Source organism: Aythya ferina, assembly GCF_964211825.1.
Source record: "Aythya ferina genome assembly, chromosome: 10".
In the NCBI taxonomy this organism is placed as follows: Eukaryota; Metazoa; Chordata; class Aves; order Anseriformes; family Anatidae; genus Aythya; species Aythya ferina.
In genome coordinates this window covers 21644278-21664302 of record NC_140306.1, presented here as the reverse complement: position 1 = coordinate 21664302, position 20025 = coordinate 21644278, and the positions used below count along the sequence as shown (strand labels likewise).

Sequence of the window (20025 nt, the reverse complement as noted above, 5' to 3'; positions counted from 1 at the left end):
TACAAAATATGGTCATATTTCCATTGCAGAAGTCACAAAATTGCTCTCAGTCAGAAAGACCAACAAACTAAATAAGTGGAGTGGGATGTAAAAGTGAGATTGGAGCAATTAAGAAACCAGAAACTCTTAGGGAAGGAATGCAGAACCACAGAAAACTGAGTAAATCCCTGGATCTAAATGTTTCCTCTAAACCAAGGAAATGCTTCATCTGAAATCATCAATATTAGTGTTTTTTTAAAGCATGCTTCAGGTTCTGAGGAGGATTTATTCATTAGATGCTTCTGAAGAAAGAGGAAAAGAATGCTTTTAGAATAAACTAGATTTCACTTACAGTTACACTAATAAATTAAACTGGCTCAGGAAGTATTTCTTGGCACTGGGTTTTCCTTGTCTGTTTAACAGTTTACTGTTAAACTGTAAAAACAGCACCTATCATGTTTTGGACATGCCCTTTCTCTCAGTTCTCAGGCATATTTTGGAAGTTGGCACAAGTTAGAGTGTGTTCCCAGTAGGCAATCTACATGGGAGTGCCCTATTTTTGGGAGCTAAGAGAGTCTATCAACATGAATCCAAACCATTCTAAGACATTTACTCTGCCAGAGAATGTCTCTAGATAAATTTAATTAAATGTTCTAGCACACATGTAGCTTACAGGGCTGGTTGTAAATTTAAATGAGAAATAATAAATGAGAAAAAGACCATTGTCTTTTTAGTTCTAGAATTTGTAGGATAAGTGTACATAATCACCTGAAGTTAGATCCTCAGATAGTGGCCATATTTTAACCAAATGTGGGAGAAGTCATGATACTTCAGAAAGTCAGGGTAATAGATGATTGTCATAGAAATGCTATAAGTAAATATCTATCTGTAACACAAATGATACGTTTGATCCTATATTTAACTTACTTTAATTTTTGAAAGACCAGAATGTAAATGAAGTTGTCAGAATGGCGTGGACCATTAGCTTTTCTATGTTACAGCACTGATAAGAATCTCGATGGCAAAAGTGAAACACAAAAGGTTACGGGATCCTTTTGTAAATTATCACTAAAATAGTTAGAGAATTGGACAGTGAAGTTTAGACTTCTTCAATGAAAACTAGAGTTTATCACAACTGTCCAGTTACTGAAATGGAGGACTGATAGAAATCTAACAATCTTGTGTTCTCTAGATGGTATCTTACAGAGGATAACACTGTGAATTAAAAAATAAAGATAAAAATAAATTTTAAAATATTGGGATGGCATAACATATTCCCTAACATGAAACACGAAAGCAGGAAAAGAAAATGATACTTCAGCTAGATTCAAGTTTTTTTTTTTTTTTTTTCTTTTTCTTTTTTTTTCTTCTGAGTACTCAGGCTTCAGTACTCAGCTCTTTAAAACTGGAGAGGATGATCTTGTCATTAAAAGGTTCTCTTATTGAACAACAATCCTGGTATATCTGCTGAGAAAAGATGGTGTGCTGGGGGTAAACAGTCCTACATTTCTGATTTTGTTTGTACCTCCCAACTTCACTGTAGTGGTCAAGATCATATGTAGGGAAGGAGATCTTCAATTGACTTCAGATGAAGTGTGCTGACACTTGTAAGTAAAATATCTAGGCTTACTTTTCAGGAATAAAGCAGATTAAAACCTTAAGCCTTGCTGAAAAATCAGTTGGACTTCAGATCTAAATAATCTAAACTGATAAAAAAAAAAAAAAAAAAGGATCTTTGAGTTTATTAATCAGTTCTCATTTAGCAACAGCTCTAGTATAGTCCCTGAGTACACCACATGTACAATAACATTGTAATACTGTGTTTCCAGAAAACAGATCCACACAGGTAAATAAAGGGCCATTGATAAAAATTTTTCATCTTAAAATATTAAATCTAATTCAGGTGTTTGAAACTAGATTTACTAGATACTAGTAAAGATACCACCTGAGTTTGAATTTTTTTAAGAAACATTTTTAGGTCTCTGAAACATACAGTACAGTTGATATAAAAGCCTATTAATATCCCTATTTTGAGATGCAGCAGCTGAAGGATTTGTGTGAACAGGGTATTTTTACAATAAGAGAATTCTACTATTTTTGCTCTTTTGCAACAATGAAATTAACAGCATATGCTGGAGTGGATATATTTCTATCCTGAATAGATTAGCAGTGCAGTACATAATAAATTGCTTATATTATGCAATTGCAAGAATATACTTTCCTCATTTGGTTTTCATAATAATACATTACGATGAATTCCACAGTAGCTTGTTATGCTTGCCTTCATGTATATCCAAGTAATTCTTCCATTCTCTCTAAAGCATATGTCACTGTTAGAGAGAAATAAATTATACTAATGATTTAAAAAACCAAGACAGCAGACTTTGATTGGTGATCTGTCATGAGGAAAGTAAAGAAAGAAAATAACAATTGTTGGAAACCATGAGTCAATTTGGCAGATATCTGTAGGCGGATATCCGAACTGATAAAGATCAGAGCAGTCCTACACACTTGGCTAACAAGTGCTACACCTCCATGGACTAGGCTATGATGACCTCACCCTGAAATCAAGAGAAAAGCTTTTTTTGTGTGTGTGTGCAGGTGGTAGGGAGGGACACAATGGCTGGTCAGGTGCTTACCCCAAATCTGATCACCACATCAGGATAAATGCAACATCTGTTCTGTAACCTTCGGTGTAAATAGAAGTGTAGATTTTATGTTTCTTTTCTTCTAGACCTATCTGTATACTCCAAGGGGAAGTAGGTTTCTCGCACAGTTCTATTAATTTTCTTCTCTCATGATCTTACCAGCTGGGAAATGGTTGCATTACGAGGGTAATTCTACAAAGGTAAAAATGAAGAAGTGAGGAATCAGCTATTAGTATGAATAAAGAGGACCAATATCCTTCATGACTTATTTTCTTTTCACTAAAATAAGTATATCTGTTAGATCCTTTTCATTGAATATTATTTGAAAAGTATATTTTGGTAATATGATGCAATAATACAGTGATAATAGTACTATGCATTTATAACTTGAATAGTTTCTCATGAATGCAATAAACAGTTAAATCTTATCAATAGATTATTTTCTCATTTATTTGCTCTGTAATGTGATATAGGGTAAGCAGAATTACTGTTTCTGCTTCTAGTCTAATGTAGTACTATCTTATGTATTTCTATTTATTACCATCAAAACACATGGGTTGACCCTTTGACATCTAGTATTTCTGCTTCAAAAGCTTGCATGCTTCTAATCATTTTAATGTCTTTGTGTTGGTTCTACTCCTGCTGTATTTTTTTTTTTATGAGAATGTAATTCAGTTTTTCATACATTAATATAAGGCCAGAATTATTTCTCCGTTTTTTTTCTAACTTTTAATTTTCAGTTAAAGAAGTAGAATGTTATATTACGCTCTTAACTTGACTTTTGTAATATTAAATGAAAGCTGAAAGCAACTCTGCCACTAGGGAAGCACAGATGAATACATCAGGGCCAGGTACAATGGAATAAAGCTGAAATGCATTTTCCTCAATTTTTAAAGCACATGCCTGTTGTTATGTGCTGACAACTACGCAGCAGTAGTTACTGAGCTCTATTTCTGTTTGCATTTGTGTTTTTATAAAATGAAGCACTAAACAGCATACATTTTCACCAAACTATGAAAGGGAGATGTAGCTGCTGCTGAAGCATTATAAGCGCAGGTAAGAAGAGAAGATAGGTCAGAAGGATGAAGAGAGGCCCTGGAATGGAAGTCAATCTGTAACATTTATATGTTTTCTAATGTTATTTTGAATGAGTTATATTTGGAGTAACTTAACAGAAAAATTAGAGTATATTTTATGCTTTCCTGTTTCCCAAATCAGTATAGGCTCAGCATAGGCCAAGGAAAATAGCAAACTTCAAAATCCGTATTTCATGTGTGTTTTATTTAAGGCCTAACTTACTCTTCTTTAAATAAAAAATAATAAAAATTGTCAGTAATTTCAGTGGGCTTTCCATAGATCCTGATGTAAATAGCACAATATGCTGTTTTTAAGGCAGAAAACTTTTCAGAAAACAAACAAAAATAGGCTAGCCAAAAATGTATCTGAAGGTAGAAACTGTTGAAAAGTATAAACCTTAGGTATAGCATCACATGACATTTATATATAAATATATAAAGTTTAGATATTAAACTTTACAAGAGTGCTTCTCTGGAACAGGTGGCTAAAAAGTATTTCTATTAGGCAGTGTATGAGAACCTGCTATAATAATAATAAATAGTAGTAGTAGTAGTAATAAAGTGCTTTTTAATTCACAGGATTTAGCTTTCGTCTTTCTTAATGCTCAATGGCACCCACCTGCCTGTGTTGACACCAAAACAACACAGATGTTCCCATGATTAAATTGAAATGAGAACTTTCATCAGCTGCAAAGAGTCTGTTTTAAGCGTATACTATTGTTATCACCCTGTAATTTGGGTCGGGATTACAGTATTGTCTGGAGTGTAAGGTTCACTCATCATGGTTCAGATTAAATGACCGTGAAGTTGTTTGCGTGGATGTTCAGACTACTAATATAACAAATAGAACAGCTGTAAAATTCTGTTCTCCCCTCTTTTACTTGAACTGCACATTTCTCCATCAACTCTCTTCCAATACAATTTGGCAAAATACATATATATATATATATATTTTTTTTCTTCTTAAGCTCTTCACCAAGTGGCCTTGTCTGTACTGGGTATATTCTGTTCTTTGGCATTAGTAATACCACCAGTCTCCCTACAGATGGTCTACTACTCCAAGATGGTCTATTATTAATTCCACTATTAACTTTATTGAATGATAGCAAGCCTAATTCATTGCAATGTTGTTGTGACCTTATGGTAGCTCTGTGGTATCTTCCCACAATGATTAGTCCTTGGAAAGGGGAATCTTAGGCTACTGGTCTTTTGTTAGAATTATCTTGGCTCTTGCAGGCTATCACAAGGCCCATAGTCTTTGCTAGTGATGAGTCACAAAAACATAAAGCAGAACCTGATTTTCTTGTCTTTTCATATACACAGTGATGCAGTGATACATTGTTTAAAAAACTATCAGCAGCTGACACTACTTCTAACAAAAGTCCTGTCATCATTACAGGACTGCAATAGAATTTGTATTAGCAATACAGAGACAGCTCTGTAAGATATTCTTATCACACACCAAATCCAAATTAAGCAATGGATTTTGAAAACAGATACTTGTTCAGTGCGGTGGCCCATATTTTATAGCGTCTATCCATTTTCTTACAGCTGCAGGCTTGCTAACTCTTCAAGAGCACAAAAGAATACTTCCTGTTTGCTTTTTAGACCAAGTGAAATTGTTTGTATACAGAACCATGTCCCTTCTTGTCAAGTGTCTCCAAAACTGTTTCTATCTGTCCATCATTTCTGTCCATTTTTTTCGTAGCTATTTTAACAGAAATTTCTTCAAGTAAATAGGTGTCTTTGAAAAGCAACTGAAGTTTGTATTTTAGTTTGTCCCAGTACTTTGAGCTCACAAAAAATACGCGCTTCATATTGTAATAAGATTAACAAGCTACTATATTTTACTGTGATTTGGATTCTAGCATTGTTTTGAACAGTTGCATCTTTGAATAAATATTCACGATGGCAAAGTATTTAAGCTAGTTTTGAATAATGCAAATACAGCGATGAAGTGATTCTTAGTTTTAGATACAATCAGTTGAAATCAACTGCATTTGTCATAGTTTTTAATTGAAATTCCACATAAGCTGTTCTTCTCACTAATGTTCTCATTAATGTGCCTATAGGTCCATATGTAGACAAGAGAGTAAGACACAGATTACAGTATCTTGGATTTGTAGTGCTCGTTAAAAAGTGTCGCAGCTGTGACATTAAGAAAAGACAGATAAAATATAATTGTGAAATTCTGTGTAGAATAAGATACGAAGCTATATTGGAACTAAGGACTGAGGCTGATCAATTATAACAGTATCAAGAGCAATTAAACCCATAGAAAATACAAAATGGAGAAGAAGGAAAAATAGAAGAGAGAAAAGAGAGAATTTATTACAGCAAGAAGACAGTGATGATTTTACAAAGGTTTTCCTCACTCCTCTTAATACAAAACTAAAAATGTCAGGAGTAATTTTAATGTAGTTTGCAGTTTTCTGATGAAAAAAAAACTTTCAAGCTTCATATAGCAGCTAATCTGTGCATTTTTTTAATGGATTTTTTTATCAGAAATTATTATGGATGTCTTCTTAATTACTTTCAGATGTAAGCCAAAATACGGATTCTGGTTTTTCATATCTGTCTGGATATAACAGATTTTACATACCATGTTCTGAAGTACCTGGCTTTGAGTATTTCCAGCCTTCGGTGAACAAGAAAGCATTTTTTCCTCTGCAGCTTTACGCAGACACCGGTGTATTTTTAGGCTGTTTCACAATGAGTAACACACTTTCAGACATCTATAGGGTGCGGACCCAAGGGTGTGCAGTGAACAGGCAGGGACAAATCCTCGGAGAAAGCCACGGGCTTGCAGTACGTGATCTGCAACTGGCAGAGTCCCAGCTGCTGGCAGAGCTTGCTGCTGCCCCCAGCGGCAGGCTGCTCGGCGCTGCTGAAGCCCCAGCTCCTCGGGAATGCTGGGAATGTTGAGTCAGGGACTGGCAAACCAGGCAGCCAGGCTCGCAGCTGACAGGGAGACTCGCCGGGGGACAGAAAGACGAGGGAGAGGAGCGCACAAGCCTTCTCCGACTACAGCAGGTTTCCTCTCTTCCTTGCCTTGTAGGTGTTCGGCTTCTCCGGCTCTACTGCTGCCTCCTTCCTCCCAGCAAACGAGATGTCAGCTCAACGTGATGTTGTAAAATCCATGTGAGGACGAAAGACAGATGCAATGATTTGAAAGGTGAGAGGCTTAGGCGGTTATCATGCGCTGCTGTGAATCTGTTGCGATTAAGGAATTTGCTATATATTGCTTTCTACAACTGTCTGATGGTTGAAACTGAAAATGAAATTGCAGAAGAGGTTTTTTATATTGCCTTAGAAATACACTGTAATAAATGGGACCAAGTCCACATCTCCTGGTAAGAGTGCCTCTCCCTACAGAATTGTCAGCCAGAAACCTTTCTTGCAATTTCTCCTTAAAGCAGCCATAGGAGTCTCCTTTTCTGTGCCCAATCTTTAAAAATATTATTATCGTTGTTAAACTCTTCTAGAATATAATTGATGAGCTTCAGAAATTCTTCGCTTTATATCTAGAAACTGGATGATGCTTGGTGTTTTAAAAATTGTGTTAGGAAAAAAAGATATTTCTGTTCCCTTTCAGAGTCTTGCGAAGGGAAACCAGAAATTAGCAGGATAGTATTTTGTAGTTATATAATTAATGAATACTTACTGGGTTTGCTCATTTAGGATGCTGTGTGATTTTTATTTTTTAAGATTATTTTAGGTAGGACAAGAGCGATGCAAACGATAAAATCCATGTATACATTCATCAAGGACGCATCTATATCTTGCTGAGAGCGCTATTTAGTAATACGGAGGAGAAATAATATATATTTTTATTAGCGTGTGATTGATTTCTAGGCAGCTACCTGCTAAGCCCCGTGATGATGGATGGGAATGTACTCCCTTAGCGGCGAGCTGATCATTTCCTCCTTGATGGACACTGCAGCCGGCCACTTGCGTTGGCAGACACAAGCTCGCTGCAAATAAGCCCGGCCAATAAGTGCAGCGAAGAGGAGGGAAAAGCTCACTTGTCAGGGTTAGTTTGCTGGTTGGCTTTTTAAATCAGGGGTGTCACTTAACTGTTTGTTTAGGATTTGGGTGGGTTTTTTCTGCCTCTCATATCCCCCGTGTGTATACGCAGGGAGGCCGCCTCACACCCCGGCCCCTTCCGGCCCTTCTCCTGCTCCCTCTTTCCAAGGGCGGGGAAGGTTCCCCCCGTTCGTTCCGTGGCTTCTGCGCTGCCACTTGCCTTCCCTGTGGCGACATCGAGGACGGCAAATATCCGCCTCTGCCCGGCCCTGCCGACCTCCTGCCGCCCTGCCCTGAGGGCAGCGGCCATGCCCGCGCTGTTTCTGCCTCAGGGGCTGGGCGCTGCCTCCATCCCCTGCCGACGGGGAGCCCTCCCGCAGCCCGAGGGGCAGGGGGACGCCGCTGGGGTCCCCTCCTGTCAGGCAGGCAGGCAGGGAGGGAAGGAGCCCGGCCACCTTCCCAGCTGTGACAGCGCAGCGCCCCGCCCGCCCGCCTCCAACGCGCCCCTGTGGCGATCTCGCTGCCGGGGGTGAGGCTACGTCTACCTCGGTGCGGAACGACCCTCACTGCCTTGTCAGCCGCCTGTGAGAAGGAGACAGAGAAGGAGGAGAAGGGCGGGCTCGGCTCTCCCCAGCACCCCGAACGGGGCTGCAGGCAGCGCCCCTTCCAGAGGGCGGAGGCCGGGGGGTCGCCGCGCGCCAGATCCACTCAGCGCCCCACCGCTGCGGTCGTTTCGCGGGGCCTGGCAGCTGCCCTAGCGAGCTGGGCTTTTCTTCGCCTGCTCTGGGGAAGGGCGAAGGCTTTTGTAGTTCCCATCCCCTCACGGTCTCATCCACTTGAGGGTGCTTGTCCTGATTTCTTAGTTCTCTGTGTCTGAAGGAGAAAAAGAGGCTTTTTTAGGATCTGTTTTTGCATGTGGGGAACGTGTAATGGTAAGTGCCTATGGTTTTCTTAAGGAATATGTGTATGTGGTGAAAAGGTTTGTTTTTCTTAGTGTGAGGAACTTGTAAACCTTGGCTTCCTGTGAAGTGACTGTACTAAGGTGTGTGTAGTCTTTCCAAATCTAAGTACTTTAGAGAAATCTTTCTATTACCATTATTTTAGTTTGGAAGCCCTATATAAAACATTATTCAGCAGTGTCAAGGTGAGGTAGCTATTCCTCTTCTAGGGGAAACTGAGGAAAACACAGGAGTGACTTTTCGTCCTGTGAGCAAAGGGAACATCGTTTCCTTCTTCAGAAGGATTAGTGGGAGAAGCTGTGTGCTGCATCTCCAGCAAGAGCCCTCAGAGTGGGGAATATACTCCAGTTAAGAACTGATGTTTATTTTTTTGTACTAAACTCATTTAGCACTAAGTCTTCAGATAAACATCATGAGGTGAAACTTCAACTGCAAGAGGAATGAGGTAAAGTTCTGCTAGTGAGGGAAAGCGAGGGTGCAGGCTGTGCTGCTGTTGTCCTCTCCCTTATGCTTTTTGTTTTCCTGGGGGAATGAGTGGTAAAAGTACTGCAAAAACAGTTGGAATAAATAACTTCGAAGGGTAGTGCTGAGGACAGAAAGGTTGTGTGTGTGTTGGGGAAAGTGTGACAGGTGTGGAGGAGACTTGGCTGCAATTACCTTTGAGTAAGTCCTGTTTTAACCGTGCTCAGGTGGTGGGGTAACTGGGTTGGTAGGCTGCCTTCCTGACTGTGGACAACGATTCTTTTATTTTCTTTCCTTACTCTAGCATTGAAATCAAGTGCTTTGGTTTTCTAACTGTCTTTGTTTTTCTTTTTTTCTGTATAGTATAAAGATAGGTTTATGAAAGGGAAGTGTCTTCTGTCTTGAAATAAGATGCATTTTTTTTTGTCGCAATAGGTAGATGATTCAGCTACTGTAATGTTTTCCCTTTCTTCCAAGAATGAAGGACAAAGTTGGCATGCTGAGGCATCTTTTTGTCTTTTCCATTCCTACTGAGGAAAACTGAGTTTCTTGCCTTAGAAATTGCCCCTCCCTTTGGTCTTCCTGAGCACAGGTCTTCTTTTACCTTCTGTTGGGTAGTGTTTGAACTCACTGTTAAGTTAACATACTGTCTCAGCTTCATTTGGAGGAGACCCATCTCACCACTACTCTGTTCTATGGGCTCTTTCAGCTCCACTAACAGACAAATGCTGGGTCAAATTCTGATGAAAAATAGCATGAGGTATATTTACTCATGCCCATAGTCCCCCCATCTTCTGCATGCTCTGAGGGCTATAGAAAGGTGGTAAGGGAAGGGAACAGCCAATAATCTTAGTAGCAAAATGAGTTCAAGTGAACACATTCAGCCATTTTAGAATGTAGAATATACGTGATTTTTAGAGAATGAGCAATTTGGCATGTGTGCTTTTGTAAGAGATTGCTCAGAGTGATTTTCTTGCTTTAGGAAGATGGTCCTTGCAGACCTTTGAGGGATGACTAACACTAAGGAGTGGGTGGTTTCACCCTCAAATAGGGTGAGGCAACCAGCCAGTGTATGACTTCCAAAGACAACATATGCTCTCCTACCTGTATCTCTTATGGTATTTACTATATTTTTATCCAGTATCATGCATTTGTTATATTTTCAGTTAAATTTAATTTGAAAGATGCCAGGGGTATAATACGGAGATGCTTATTCAGATTCACATTGGAAATACTACTATTGTACTGAAATACGTTTTGTAATGTGACCGCTTATTTGCGACTTATTTTGCAACAGCTATACTAGCTTATTTCCTATGAAGTCCAGGAAAAAGGGCAAGAATTACTTTAAAACAAAAGGAGGTTATATCTTCTACTTAAGGATCATAGTTGATCAAGGGAAAGCTCAAAAATGGAAAAACAAGCTGTAAACATAAGGAATTCTCTAAATGAACTGAATTGTGCTTTTTCTTCTGTGTGAAACTGAGAAAAAATGCAAATGCGGACCAGCAGAAGCATCAATTAAATCTTTTTCCAGAACATTTGATTTTTAATTGGTGTGTGTTTTTTTTTTTTTTTTTGTGTGTGTGTGTAACGATTTTTATATTTAAAAAAAAAAATCATTTTGAAATAGACATTTAGGATGGTTCATCAATTCTCATGTGCAAGATGTGATATATCTTCCACTCTGCCAAAAAAAAAAAGTGGGTAAGTCGATTATCTTAATTGCTTGGTGTATGGTTGTGGATTATTTGTGCAGGCCAAGAAAGCTTATGAGCATAGATATCCAGTGCTCATTTGTAAAGGAAAATGTAAATGTCTTAAATGAATTAATGCTGGTAGCATAGTATTTAAGTTTTGATGTTGCTTTTGTAGCTGGTAATCTCAGGGAATTGTTGTGATTTGTTTAGTGATAGCAGTTTTAGAATGTTCTGATTTGGAGTGTCTTAAATAGCCACCTTTTTTTTAGGAGTAGCTGTAACCATCAGGAAGACCATCCTCCTCTCCTTCCAGTCTGTTGGGTGCTGAGCTCTGGCCAAGAAGAGAACCATAGCAAAGGTGTCCTAGCACTTCTCTGGATAATGTTCCATTACTGCCGTACCATTTTTGTCCACAGGAACCTGGAATTCCTTCATGGTAGTAGAAGTGTAGGCTTTGAGATGGACAGTTTACATGTTCAGAAAGCTGAATACCACTATGATCTCTTTAATTTACAATAGGCATAATGAGAGATCTGTGGTGTCAGGATTTATTTTTTGAGAATTGCAGCTGCAATGCATCTAAGAATTTGAGGTATTCCTCAGAATGTCAAGTTGGGTTTGGATATGAGGGAAATTTTGATAATTTGGATGTTCAGCAAGGCTTAGGTTTTTCTGAGAAGTTTTAGGATTAGGTTTTTAAAAAGGGACATCAGCTTTCTAGATTATCATGAAATTAGCTTAGAAACTCATTTTTACAGACTGGCCTTCAGTGGAAATAAAGCTTCAGACAAGTTAACGTGTGGCTTCTTTAAAGAGCAAAGGATTTCAAGTAAAATCCCACTTTAAATAAACATTTTTTTGAGCTTCTCCCTGCATGTCATATGTTAGCATGCATTATCCTATCTTTATGAAGTCACAGTGCAGAAGTAGCATTTAGCAGCTAAATTCTACATAAATGGGATATAAATGACTTTGGTAGGGAAAAGTATGAGAAACATTTAGAATTAAATCACTTAAAAAATCGCAAATTGTTTGAGAAATGCTGGGAGTGGAAACTTCAGAGAAAGATAAAGGATGCAGGTACACATGAAAATGATACGCTGTAGTTACTGGGATAGCCATGGGCTTGAGGGAGGAAGTCACTGGAGAAAGCAATGTATACAAACTTGGACTAGTGACTGCCTAGCTGGGTGTAATGTGCAATTTATTTCTAATGTGAAAGAAGTATAACAACAGTTTCTGCTGTTTCTAAATTTAGTTCAACAGATCACACATTACACAGATGATTGGTAAAATATGGGACAATCTCCTACCAAGTAAATAGTTCAGGCCTCTTGGAGTGAATGCTGCCTTATTGGCCATATAATTCTACCATCTTTGAGAGGGTGAGAGAACACTCCGGTGATTTCATTCCAAGGATGGAGATTCTCCTTAGTCCTCCTCCTCATGTTATAAAAACACTTTCTGTTATCTTTAACAGCAGTAGCCAGATTGAGTTCCAGATGAGCTTTGGCCTTTCTAATTTTGTCACTACACATTCTTACAACATATAATGCTTCTGAGTGGCCTGCCCTCTTTTCCAAAGATAATAAACCCTCTTTTTTTTTCTTCTTAAGCTCTAGCCACAATTCTCTGTTCAGTCAGGCTGGTCTTTGGGCATGTGGGGACAGAGTGCTCCTGAGCCTTTAATACTTCCTTCTCGAGGAGTGCCCAGCTGGCTCTGGTGAGGCTGCACCTCGACTACTGTGTTCAGTTTTGGGCCCCTCACTACAAAAAGGACATGGAGGTGCTCAAGTGAGTCCAGAGATGGGCAACAAAGCTTGTGAGGGGTCTGGAGAACAAGTCTTACAAGGAGTGGCTGAGGGAGCTGGGTTTGTTCAGCCTGGAGAAGAGGAGGCTCAGGGGCGACCTTATCGCTTTTTCTACATGTAAGTACATTAAAGGAGGCTGTAGCGAGGTGGGGGTTGGTCTGTTCTCCCATGTGCCTGGTGACAGGACGAGGGGGAATGGGCTAAAGTTGCATCAGGGGAGTTTTAGGTTGGATATTAGGAAGAACTTCTTTACTGAGAGGGTTGTGAGGCATTGGAATGGGCTGCCCAGGGAAGTGGTTGAGTCACCATCCCTGGACGTCTTTAAAAGACATTTAGTTGTAGAGCTTAGCGATATGGTTCAGTAGAGGACTGGTTAGTGTTAGGTCAGAGGTTGGGCTTGGTGATCTTGGAGGTCTCTTCCAACCTAGATGATTCTGTGAATTTATAATGGAGGTTTATTGTGTCTGGACTCACAGCTACACTCTTTGGCATCTGTTTGGCTTGTTTCATCACAAAAATAGCAAATTAAATGAACTTGGAGACTACAGTACTCTAATTTCCAGAAACAGATTCCTGCTTGTCAAATGGGGTTGAGTCCTGTTGGAGGTTGTGCTGCTGCTGCTTCAGTTTTCAGTATTGTTAACTAAGCACTTCTCATGATCAGTAAAATTAATTTACAGGTAAGCTGCTAGGAAGAATATTTCATTACATTTGTTTGTGCAATGGCTTAATCCTTCATTTGTTTATAAAATGTTATAGTTTGTATTATTTCTGTGACAATGTGAACTTTTCCTTAAACGTGTTTTTTTTTTTTTTTTTTTTAATGCATTCTTTTCCTTAAAATATGTTGCTGTTGAAATAGAGTTCTTCTATTCTTTAAACAACTCAGATTAGTGGGCAAATAAGAACAATTTGCTTTACCGTGTCCTCTTGTTGACCAGTGCCAAGTAGTAGTGCAAGAAACTACTTCTTGCAAAAAAAGTGCTTCTCTGGAAGGAAGGCTCTGCTTTGTAAAGCATGCTGATTTTTAGTGGCTAAGTATTTGCAGTCATGGTGTACCTTGGCTTTCATTTATCTATCTTTTTTGCAGGCCTCATTTAAAATCTTCTTAGACATCTTAGAAATCTCATTTAAAATCTTCTTAAGAAAAACAGTTACAATAGCATCTGTTATGAATGTGAAATGTTCACATCAAAAGCTTGGAATGACTTCTGACTTGCACTTGTCAACTGGCATGGTTATGCTCAACTGAGATGGGTTCAGTACCAGTGCAAAGGTGGAAGATAGGGTCATGCTCTGAAGTTGTTGATAACCGGAAGTGGTTGGTGAACTCCTTTTGGCCTTTTCTGGGAAAAAATAAAGAAAACTGCAGAAGTGGAATGCCTTCTAACAGTTCCAGGGTGCTGATTTTATGCTGAATGAGGGGTAACCTACTAAATCACCTCTATCACTTGCAGAGCCTATACTCCTTGGAGGACTTGGATCTGATGTGGCTGAGGCACAACCAGTACTTTTTTTTGGGCATGATTCTCAAATGTATGAACCCTCATATCCTAGTGAGGAGAACAGAGACGACAAGTTCAGCATGTTTTTGAATTCTGTTAACTTCAAAGCAAGCTGAATGTGCGAATGTATGCTTTTTAATTTATAATTGAATTGTGTATATATGTTACTACTTTTGAATCCAAGAAATGTAAAATGCTGAGTGCATGATTAGCATTGTGTGCTAAAGCTTATGTATCACGGTGCCGCTTCCCTGTGGGAAGGAAACCCTGAGGTTGCCTTTTTTTTAAGAAGGTCTGGGTATTCATGGTTCTCTTTCGTGGGGGGCTTCAACTTCCCAGACATATCCTGGAAGCACAACACAGCCCAGAGAAAGCAGTCTAGGAGGTTTCTGCAGAGCGTGGAAGATAACTTCCTGACGCAGCTGGTTAGTGAGCCTACCAGGGGTGGCGCCCTGCTAGACCTGCTGTTCACAAACAGAGAAGGACTGGTGGGAGATGTGGTGGGTGGAAACTGTCATGGGCAGAGTGACCATGAAATGGTAGAGTTCTCCATTCTTGGAAAAGCCAGGAAGGGGACGAGTAAAACCGCTGTATTAGACTTCCTGAGGGCTGACTTTGAACTGTTCAGGACACTGGTTGGCAGAGTCCCCTGGGAGGCAGTTCTGAAGGGCAGAGGAGTCCAGAAAGGCTGGGCACTCTTCAAGAAGGAAATCTTAATGACGCAGGAGCGGTCTGTCCCCACGTGCCCAAAGACGACCTGGTGCGGAAGAAGACCAGCCTGGCTGAACAGAGAATTGTGGCTTGAGTTTAGCAGGAAAAAGAGGGTTTATAATCTTTGGAAAAGAGGGCGGGCCACTCGGGAGGACTATAAGGATGTTGCGAGGCAGTGCAGGGACAAAATTAGAAAGGCCAAAGCTCATCTGGAGCTCAATCTGGCTACTGCCATTAAAGACAGCAAAAAATGTTTTTACAAATATATCAACACAAACTGGAGGACTAAGGAGAATCTCCATCCTTTACTGGATGCGGGGGCGAAATTTAGTTACAAGAGATGAGGAAAAGGCTGAGGTGCTTAATGCCTTCTTTGCCTCGGTCTTTAGCGGCAAGACCAGTTGTTCTCTGGACACCCATCACCCTGAGCTGGTGGAAGGGGATGGGGAGCAGGATGTGGCCCTCACTATCCATGAAGAAATGGTTGGTGACCTGCTACGGCACTTAGATGTACTGAAGTCGATGGGGCCAGATGGGATCCACCAGAGGGTATTGAGAGAACTGGCAGAGGAGCTGGCCAGGCACTTTCCATCATTTATCAACAGTCCGTTGCTATCAGGGGTGGTCCCAGTTGACTGGCGGCTAGCAGACGTGACGCCCATCTACAAGAAGGGCCAGAGGGCAGACCTGGAGAACTATAGGCCTGTCAGTTTGACCTCAGTACCAGGGAAGCTCATGGAGCAGATCCTCTTGAGAGTCATCACGCGGCACTTGCAGGGCAAGCAGGCGATCAGGCCCAGTCAGCATGGGTTTATGAAAGGCAGGTCCTGCTTGATGAACCTGATCTCCTTCTATGACAAAGTGACGCGCTTGGTGGATGTGGGAAAGGCTGTGGATATAGTCTACCTTAACTTCAGCAAGGCTTTTGACACCGTTTCCCACAGCATTCTCCTCAAGAAACTGGCTGCTCTTGGCTTGGACTGGCCTACGCTTTGTTGAGTTAAAAACTGTCTGGATAGCCAGGCCCAAAGAGTCGTGGTGAATGGAGTCAAATCCAGTTGGAGGCCAGTCACTAGTGGTGTTCCCCAGGGCTCAGTACTGGGGCCAGTCCTCTTTAGTATCTTCATCGATGATCTGGATGCGGGGATCGAGTGCACCCTCAGTAAGTCTGCAGATGACACCAAGTTAGGTGCGTGTGTCGATCTGCTTGAGGGTAAGAAGGCTCTGCAAGAGGATCTGGATAGGCTTCACCGATGGGCTGATGTCAACTGCATGAAGTTCAACAAGGCCAAGTGCCTGGTCCTGCACCTGGGGCGCAATAACCCCAAGCAGAGCTACAGACTGGAAGAGGAATGGTTGGAAAGCTGCCTGGCAGAGAAGGACCTGGGAGTACTGGTGGATAGTCAGCTGAATATTGAGCCAGCAGTGTGCTCAGGTGGCCAAGAAGGCCAACGGCATCCTGGCTTGTATAAGAAGCAGTGTGGCCAGCAGGTCTAGGGAAGTGATTGTCCCCTTGTACTCGGCTCTGGTGAGGCCGCACCTCGAGTACTGTGTTCAGTTTTGGGCCCCTCACTACAAAAAGGACATGGAGGTGCTCAAGTGAGTCCAGAGACAGGCAACAAAGCTAAGCTGGTGAGGGGTCTGGAGAGCAAGTCCTACGAGGAGCGGCTGAGGGAGCTGGGCTTGTTCAGCCTGGAGAAGAGGAGGCTCAGGGGCGACCTTATTGCTCTTTATACATGTAAGTACATTAAAGGAGGCTGTAGCGAGGTGGGGGTTGGTCTATTCTTGCATGTGCCTGGTGACAGGATGAGGGGGATTGGGTAAAGTTGCATCAGGGGAGTTTTAGGTTGGATATTAGGAAGAACTTCTTTACTGAGAGGGTTGTGAGGCATTGGAATGGGCTGCCCAGGGAAGTGGTTGAGTCATCATCCCTGGAAGTCTTTAAAAGACATTTAGATGTTAAACTTAGCGATATGGTTTAGTAGAGGACTGGTTAGTGTTAGGTCAGAGGTTGGACTCGGTGATCTTGGAGGTCTCTTCCAACCTAGACAAGTCTGTGATTCTATCTCCCAATATGTAAGTATTGAGTTGTATCTAATTCAGTTTTATTGAAAATGTTGGAAGTTATGCAGGTAGCCTTGTTAGCTGATCCTATGGCTATTCATTTGTTTTTCTTCTTAAAAAGGAAATTTTGTAGCAAAAAAAGAAAATTGTAGCTTTATTCTGTAAACATGTGAGCCTGTGTTTAATAACATTCAGGTGGGTAGCCTTAATGAATTCAGTGGAAAAGAATCCATTGTGTAGAAGTACCTGTTTCTAAGATGTGAGTTTGAAATACATCTTAAAATGAAAATTATTACATTACCGTAAATGACAGAATATGAATAAACATATCTAATATGAAAGTAGACAACCCTGCAAGTCTAATTATAAATTCAGTCAATTTTCTTGTAAATTATTTTTACCTCTTTAGGTTTTATTCCTAAAATAAATCAATTGCTGCCTTTAATGTGTTTAATATATGCATCATATGTTAACATATATATCACCTTATGTTTCAAAGAGTATTTGTATGAGTGACATATAGATGTTGGCTGTTGCATGACCATGCTTAACAAGTTTTTGGAGTATTCTACCATTGTGGCCTTAGTTACTTTGCTTTTTCTTAAATGTGTATTTTGGCATTATTAATATTCCTGATCCATCCCAAGTGACTCTTCCTGTTGCTTTTGTAAGGAATTTGTAAGGCAATATTTAATATCATGACATTGTTCTAGCGGTTCATTCTGTGTCTTTTGTTGTTAATTGCTTATAACCTCGTCTGCTCTCATGTATAGCAAAGGGAAAGATAGATAAGAGGCGAAGCTTTATGTCGTAGCGTTTACAAAAGCTTTTGGCTTGAAGCAATATCTTTAATATAAACACATTTATTAAAAATGTTAAGTCTTTTTTTTTTTAAAGTGTAACTTTAATGAAACTGTTATTTGTACCACTTTTGAAGACCAAACACAGACTTTTCATCACCTTAATTCTACAAGCTACTGGAGCAAGGTCTAGAGCATCACAGCAGCTCTCCACACTGGTTCGTCCTTTCAAAACCTTTGTAATGATCCTTAGCCCATCTTTGCTTCTTGCATGATGACATAAGCTTGCATAAGCTCATGTTGCACACATCTGCAATAATGCTTGTCTTCGTAAGTAGGTGTTGTTTATGCTCCTGGTGGGCTCCAGTAGTCCAGAGTATGTGAATGAGAAAAATGAATGCACAAGACTATACAAAAAAAATTAAAGAGTTCTGACAGAATCATAACTTGGTGTCATTAGCATGCCTACAATTTGAAGAGTTGACTTTTAAATTATACCCTTACCTCCATCACATTTGATTGAACCCTTGACAAAGCAAAAAATATCCCAAACATTTCAAATTTCCTTGCTCACAAACAAAGCAGTAATGTGGACTAGATAATAAGTTAGCAATATGAAGTTGCAATGTGAATTGAACTACTTGCTGCACTTTGGATGCTCCAAGGCAAGTGAGACTTCAGCTGAGAAAAAGCTTGGCTGTTCAAGCCATAAATAAATTATTTCTGACTTAAAACTTTTTTTCCCTTACCCTACTATTTTATTTAGTTTTTAAAATACAATTATAAAAATGCAAATTTGAGCTGAAATAACTCTCAAATTGATTCTTTACCTATATTAATAATGAAAAATGTATTGCTTTAAAAAAACACAGCTTTATCTACATTTCTCATGTCCTTCCTGAAGTTACAGGTGCTCTGCTAAAGAAGCTTTAAAAATTAGTCTTTTGTCCTTAATAAGTGTAACTGCTAATGTATTGGTTAAAAGGAAGGGAAAAGGTGGATTTCTTGCCATTCTTTATTTAGAAATAATAGAAAAAAATGGTCTTCTAGTTTTTGTTATAAAACTTTCATGCTGTCTCAGATTGTTCTTATTTTTAAGATCTAACTTCTCAATTGAAATAGATAATTAAATCTAAAACAAAGATAATATTTATGTATACTGTTAAATAGTCACTCAAACTGGGTAGACTTTGGCAAAAGTAAAGCAAAATTGTGCTGGACAGTAGGCCTGATTTTTAGGATACTCAAAAATGATGTCTGCTTTTATGTTGTTGTTTTTTTTTTTTTTTTTTTTAAAGACACCTAACTTTTATGTTTATTAGTAGACACTAAACTAAAAATACCGTTTGTCTGGATAACCAGGTGCCTTAGAATAATCCCGCATAAAAGACCTGAGTTTGTAAATGCAGTCTTGCATTGATAAATGAGATTTGTTAGGGAGAAGGAAGTACGAGTAGAGGTGAGGTAGTGTGTACTAGACGTGAGGGAAGTGACAAGCACTTGCAGGAGCCTTTGGAAGGCACAGTGAATATAAGGTAGGATACAGAATCTAGCACAGAAGACACCTGCACACTAAAATGTTAAGAACTTTCTCTGAAAGACAAATGCTTGCCTAACCTTTTGAAATACCTGTATATCCCAAGAATGCCATTATGGTGCAGAAAAGCTGAGAAGACTCAAACAGTAAAGATGCTTCCAGTGGTCTGGAAAGTATGTTTTTCTTTTTATATATATATATATATATTTTTTTTCCAACAAAAATAGGAGCTTGACAGTAGAAGCTGAAGAGAGAGCGGACAACAAATCCTTGACACTGAAGTCGGGACTGTACTTTTGTTGAAGAATGGCTCAAAGAGCAAAGGCACAGGTTTCTAGAGGAATTGTACAAGCAAGGCAAAGAAAATGCAGAGTTTATAGCCATGGAGTAGGCTGGATGAGAAGCATTCTTGTAAAAATATACAAGGAGCAGTCTGTCCTTGAGAGAGATAAACAGATGGATCTGAGGCCTGGGAAGACAAGGGAGTAGCTTATGCGCTGTAACTGCAAGTAGGAGAAACAGTATTTTTTGCAACACTTTTAGGCTTAGCGAATAGGATAGTGACCAGTAGGCATAATTATAGCTGTGTGTATAAATATACGGATATCTGCGCAATAAAGTTGAAGCTTGTATTACCACTCATATTGAGTTGATCACTTGCTTCCCTGCGCCGTAAATCGGAGGGTCTCGCACCTGCAGTGGCGCCCGAACAGGGACAACATGGAACCGAGAAGCGCGGTGAGGACA

The 20025-nt window shown here is 39.8% G+C and overlaps 1 protein-coding gene and 1 long non-coding RNA gene across 19 annotated transcripts in view; one reads left to right on the top strand and one right to left on the bottom strand.

The window, feature by feature from the left end:
* Positions 1-1279: 1279 nt before the first annotated feature.
* Positions 1280-6573, bottom strand: LOC311441965. The gene is made up of 3 exons (XR_014696366.1): positions 6306-6573; positions 2619-2819; positions 1280-2540 (listed from the first exon to the last, which is right to left on the bottom strand). It is a non-coding gene; the product is annotated as an uncharacterized lncRNA (long non-coding RNA).
* A 61-nt stretch (positions 6574-6634) lies between these two features.
* The window catches only part of ERC2 (ELKS/RAB6-interacting/CAST family member 2), a 547528-nt gene continuing 534137 nt past the window's right edge, over positions 6635-20025 (top strand). For 9 of the 18 annotated variants that reach the window (XR_014696353.1, XR_014696354.1, XR_014696355.1 and 6 more), the window contains exon 1: positions 6636-6878. The gene's annotated coding sequence lies outside the window, so the exon portion shown is untranslated. Of the gene's footprint in view, positions 6879-20025 lie in introns of all 18 variants that reach the window. The other 9 variants (XR_014696361.1, XR_014696362.1, XM_084530652.1 and 6 more) reach the window with 4 other exon arrangements.